The following is a 5,458-nucleotide window of genomic DNA, read 5'->3' as shown; positions in this document are numbered from 1 at the left end:
AAAAAAAAAAAAAAAAAAAAAAAAACAGGGTCAAGAGGGGCAGAGAGAGAGGGAGAGGGAGAAAGTCCCAAGCAGGATCCACACTGTCAGCACAGAGCCCACTGCAGGGCTCAAAACCATGAACTGTGAGATCATGACCTGCACCGAAGCCAAGAGTCAGATGCTTAACCGACTGAGCCAGGCATCCCCACTGGAGCTGCTTTTCAAGTCACAACTGATCCTCATTGTCATTATCTGTTCTTAGATTCCCTCACTCTCAGCTAGCATCTCTACCAGTCTAAGTGGCTTATCTAGTGTCATGACTCAGACTTCATATTTGAAGGGTCCAAGCCCATGGTCATCATGGCCTTCTCAGCCAGGACAGTGACTCCGCTTTTTCTTGTCAGATCCTTGATATAAGAAACTCAAAGCGCCCAAGTGGAAATCACAACTTAAAGTTCAAGGGACTCTTGCTATGTCCTCTGGTAGGATTGTGTATCAGTGTATCAAACACCATATAAGCCCTCAGTTAGTGTTCTCGGCTAAGGCCCTGTAGGTGGGAAAGGCAAAACCATAACTGGAATATCTGTCTGCTCTAGTGAAAGTGAAATTTTACTTTACTTTACTTTAATTTAATTTTATTTGTTTATAAATAGAGAGAAGGCATGAGTGGGGGATAGGTCAGAGGGAGGTGGGGTGGGGGGGGGGAGAGAGAGAGAGAGAGAGAGAGAGAGAGAGAATCCCAAGCAGACTCCATGCTCAATGTGAAGGCTGACACAGGGCTTGATCCCACGATCATGAGATCATGACTTCAGCCAAAATCAAGAGTTGGATGCTCAACCAACTGAGCCACCTATGCTCTCCAAAAGTGAATTCTTACACAGGGTAGAAAGGCTCTAACGTAGTCAAATTACCACAAAATGTCCAGTAGACTTCTATAAAAGCTGGCTCAGAATTGACCTCTCTTCTTGACAGCTTGGCCATTCAGCAGTGGTAAAGGGTAAATTTGCCTTTGTGAGTAGGAGAACAATAGTTGGCACTATGAATGTTCTCCATCCCTGCCACCATGGCTGCTCTGTGCATGAGCTCATGTGTCAGTAGTGGGGCCAGTAACAGGCTGGCAGACATCAAATGGCTGGGGCATTTTCTCTACTTAGTTGTTTAATGCTCCCTCTGTAATGGATGCTCTCTGATGGCTGTTATTATATAGTGGGGGCTCTTAAGCTGGGATGACCCTTCAGAGTTGTAGATGGTGGGGGGGGGGGTGCTTTATATTCTACATTGAACAAGCATTGGTTTCAAGTTGCCCTCAAAAAGAAAGTGTGACCTTGGGTAAGGTGGTTTCAAGTGGTGAATTGGTAAGTGTTTAGCAATTGACAATCTGCAGATAAGAAAAAGCCTGATGAGTAGTGTTTGCTGACGTTTATGATGTAGATAAGGGGTCGGAGAACTGCAGCCCGCTGGCCCACCAACTGATTTTGTAAATAAAGCTTTATTGGAAGATGGCCACATCCATTTGTTTGCATATTGTCTATTCACTTTTTCTACAGTAGGCAGAGGTGACTAATTGCCACAGAGAGTATTGCAAAGTCAGAAATTATTGCTATCTGCCTCTTAAAAAAATTTGCTGACTCCTTGTGTAAATACTCCCACCATGTTTGATTTCAAGCTACCAACTGAACTCAGAGTTGGGGACTGTTGCCCACCGCTGGCCCTCATGAGCCAACACAAGCCAACTGTAGCACACTGCGTTGGCTGCGGTCAATTCCTGGATAGGGCTGAGAGCTGGAGCATGAAGCTGGCAGTGTGCCCAGCATTGCATTCATTAAAATTCCTGCAGCGTCCTTAAAGGAAGAGGCTCTTATTATGACCATTTTTCAGATCAGAAAACTGAGGTTAAAAGTGTTATATCTAGGGGCGCCTGGGTGGCGCAGTCGGTTAAGCGTCCGACTTCAGCCAGGTCACGATCTCGCGGTCCGTGAGTTCGAGCCCTGCGTCGGGCTCTGGGCTGATGGCTCGGAGCCTGGAGCCTGTTTCCGATTCTGTGTCTCCCTCTCTCTCTGCCCCTCCCCCGTTCATGCTCTGTCTCTCTCTGTCCCAAAAATAAATAAAAAACGTTGAAAAAAAAAGTGTTATATCTATTTTGTCCTAAGTTATGAAGATAACAAGTAGTCAAGCCAATGACCAAACACGGATGTGTCACGGCCCCAAAAGATTCTATACCCTCCTATTCAGCTGGCTCAATTCTACCGTCTGATGCCATCTGTTCACTCACTCATTCATTCATTCATTCGTTCATTCATTCAACTACTGTTTAGTAAATATCTGCTAGGTGCTCGATATTATGATACAGCAAGAAGTAAGATACAAGGGGAAACCCTCTCCTTAGCCAGTGACATTGGGGTTTTGATGTGTTTGCTTATCTGAATATCTGAATCTGTCATCTGAAAGTTATGGACTATTGTAATTTTCACTGATATCTCTCCTTTCTGATTGACTCCCTATTGTACTAATGATCAGTATTATATAAAATGGTACTTCTTGGTCTCATGATTGCTTTACGTTAAATTCTGCTTTCCAGTCAGTTCATGATCCATTAATAATGGTGGCATTTAAGGGACCAACGAATCATGACTATCTCCCACCAAACTCACAACCAATTAAGATGTTGACACTAGACTTAGAGACATGAAGATCATGATAGAATGTATCGAAGAATTTGGTTATAGTTGCAACAACAGGTAATTTGTTCAACTAATAATTACTAAGCACCTACTATTTGACAGGTCTTGTTCTAGAACCTGAGAATACAGGAGTGGAAGAGGGAATAAAACCCTGCCTCCAGGAGCTTATATTCTAATGGAATCTAGATTCTCAATACATCCTCAATCTATAGCTTAGAACCCACCTATACTGGAAAATGGGTTTTTAGTGGAACTCACTCAGCTATCTGAGAGAAAGATTGCCTTGCACCTGTTGAACACCACTGGTGGGGAAAGAAAGAGGAGTTTCTAGATCTAACCCCAGAAGGCCAGGCCTACCTCTTTACCCATGGGTAAAAACTTCATGGAAGAGGAGAAAGAAGAGAGTATATCCATCCTGGGGGCTAGTTGGTCTACAATAGAGAAGGATAAAGTATAAGCCACGTTTATGAAGATCTTTACCTTAATTTTAATCAATTTAGATGTTGATATAATTGAAGGCATAGAAAAAGATTCTGGAAACATTATTCTAATACCATTTCTTCCAGGGAACAGTAACTCCCTATGGAGACAAGAAGGGAGGGAATAGATTTTTTTATTTTCTATAAAATGGCAGAAATGACGTCTAGTATTTAAATCAACTGACTTGCCTAGAACAGCTGGGAACATAGTAGGTATTCAATAAAGTCTTGTGGGTTTCTTGATTCCCAACATTCCCATTTGTACTTTGGTAAATTTCGGGACTAAAGAATCATCATAAAGGCCAGGCAAGCCTCTTTCTGTTCTGGGTCAAATATAAGAGTCTCACGCTGGTGCTGCTGCTTCTATTTCTCCTCATCCTCCTCCTCCTCCCCTCCTCCTCCCCCTCCTCCTCCTCCTTCTTCTTTTTAAATAATTATAGCATCAATAATATCACTTAATATTGTGAAGCAAGTGTTTTGTACTTGCCTGAGTAATACCCACTGTGTGCCTTGCTAAAATTACATGGTTCTTTCTGGATGGAAAACACTCTGTTTATAAAATGTCCTATTATCATGCTCGTGATGAATGAGCTGTGTTTATTTGTTTCTTTCCTGGCTGTCTTTAGGAGATGATCTAAGGTTAATGGTGGAAATGCTACCAAAATAAATGGTTTTGTGTAGTCAAATATTTCATCTGAGAACTCTGTTTCAGGAAACTTAGGAAGAAAACAAATGAGTACTTTTGGAGCATTTGAATTCATTCTTTAACTTCAGTGCTGCTAAGGTTTCCAAGATATGTTTAAAAGTGTATTTTCCAAGTTACCCACAAAGTCTACAATGCTTCCACCAACATGTCAATTAGGACATTATACATATTTTCTTCTGGAAAATCCTCAAAAGGATGTAGAAGATGATTTCTGATGCCTCTGTAAAATTGTCCATTTTCCACATGAAGTGGTTCCATAGAATCATAATCTTTCATGAGAGTGATATTCACCAGACCTGGCTTTAAAAATTTTCTTAAATTGACATCTTGTTCTGAAAATAAGCAGATGTAATATTCGCCACTAATCCTTACAAGTTTGGATGGCTTTGAAAAAAAGATGTGGTCTTGTGGGTAAAATATAGAACTTCAGTGTCATCGATTCTGATGCGGGTCAGACTTAGCGAAGAACCATTTGAGGCTTACATGGGGATTTCTCGCACTCTTGGTCAAAGTTCTACATAAATTGCTGCTCCTAAGTGATGTTGTCAAAGTGACGTCATCATCATTTCTTCCCCCCTGGGCTTTGCGATCCTTCCAAGAGGATCCTTCAGGTCCAGCCAAGTACAAAGGACTATTTCTCAGACATCTCGTTCCTGCAAGGATTTACATATTCAGAAATATTTGCAAATGCCAAAGTCATTTTTTTTTTTTTGTCTTGCAGACAATATTACTTTGGAGGTAAACAGAAGTTTAAACTTCAACAGTGGACTTAAAATGGCAGCTTACTAAGAGAAGGAGCCTATACTGTAAGAGATTTCTTTAAGATCAAGATTTTTTAGTTAGAAAAAATAAAAGGAAAGAAAAGAGAAGAGAAGAGAAGAAAAGAAAAAAGAAAAAGATTAATGTATACCAAATCCTGGCACAGCAAAGACAGTGAATTTTTCTTCCAAGTCCTTCTGGTGAACTCCAGCATAAGAGGTTATGCATCTGATTCTTGTAAACATTATTGTCTTTTTCTAAACTTTGAATTATGATACCTTTAGGGGAGGGGTCCAAAAGTGACTTAAAGGGAAGGGAAAGACTCATCATCAAGTGAAATTCCAGTGGCAGAGTTTCCAGTGAAAGGGAATTACTGGCTCCTTCAAGGGCTATATTCTATTTTTGTTCCTTAATTTATTATTATTCATTTCATATAAAATGAATTTAATTGCTTTGCATAATCACAAGAGTAACTTCTGCTCTTCTGAGGGTGGAAAATTTAGGCAACAGATAAGAGAGGAGAAAATGTTCACAATTCCACCTGCCTGTGGATAAGCAAAGTTAATTCAGGGTGTCACTTTGCAGATTTGTATTTGTTTATTTAATAAAAGATTGATTGATTCATTGATTTTCTGTGGCAGGTGCATTTCTAGGTGTTGGAGATAGAGGCAACTATAAGATGCTGTCTTCATGGAGCTTACGTTCTAGAGACAAAGACAAGCAAACAAGTAAATACTTTGATATATGAAATCGAGGCCGGGAGTGATAAGTGCCATTAAGAAATAGCTCCTGGGGGGGGGGGGCGCCTGGGTGGCGCAGTCGGTTAAGCGTCCGACTTCAGCTCAGGTCAC

The 5,458-nt window shown here is 40.9% G+C and overlaps 1 long non-coding RNA gene across 1 annotated transcript in view; it reads left to right on the top strand.

The window, feature by feature from the left end:
• The window catches only part of LOC121020104 (uncharacterized), a 15,575-nt gene extending 10,340 nt beyond the window's left edge, over nt 1-5,235 (top strand). Inside the window, exon 2 of the long non-coding RNA XR_005785940.1 lies at nt 4,570-5,235. This is a non-coding gene — a long non-coding RNA (uncharacterized LOC121020104). The remainder of the gene's footprint in view (nt 1-4,569) is intronic.
• The last annotated feature ends 223 nt before the right edge of the window (nt 5,236-5,458 follow it).

Source organism: Herpailurus yagouaroundi, unplaced genomic scaffold, assembly GCF_014898765.1.
Source record: "Herpailurus yagouaroundi ecotype Mexico unplaced genomic scaffold, PumYag 246, whole genome shotgun sequence".
Taxonomy (NCBI): Eukaryota; Metazoa; Chordata; class Mammalia; order Carnivora; family Felidae; genus Herpailurus; species Herpailurus yagouaroundi.
This window is presented reverse-complemented; position numbering and strand designations above follow the sequence as displayed.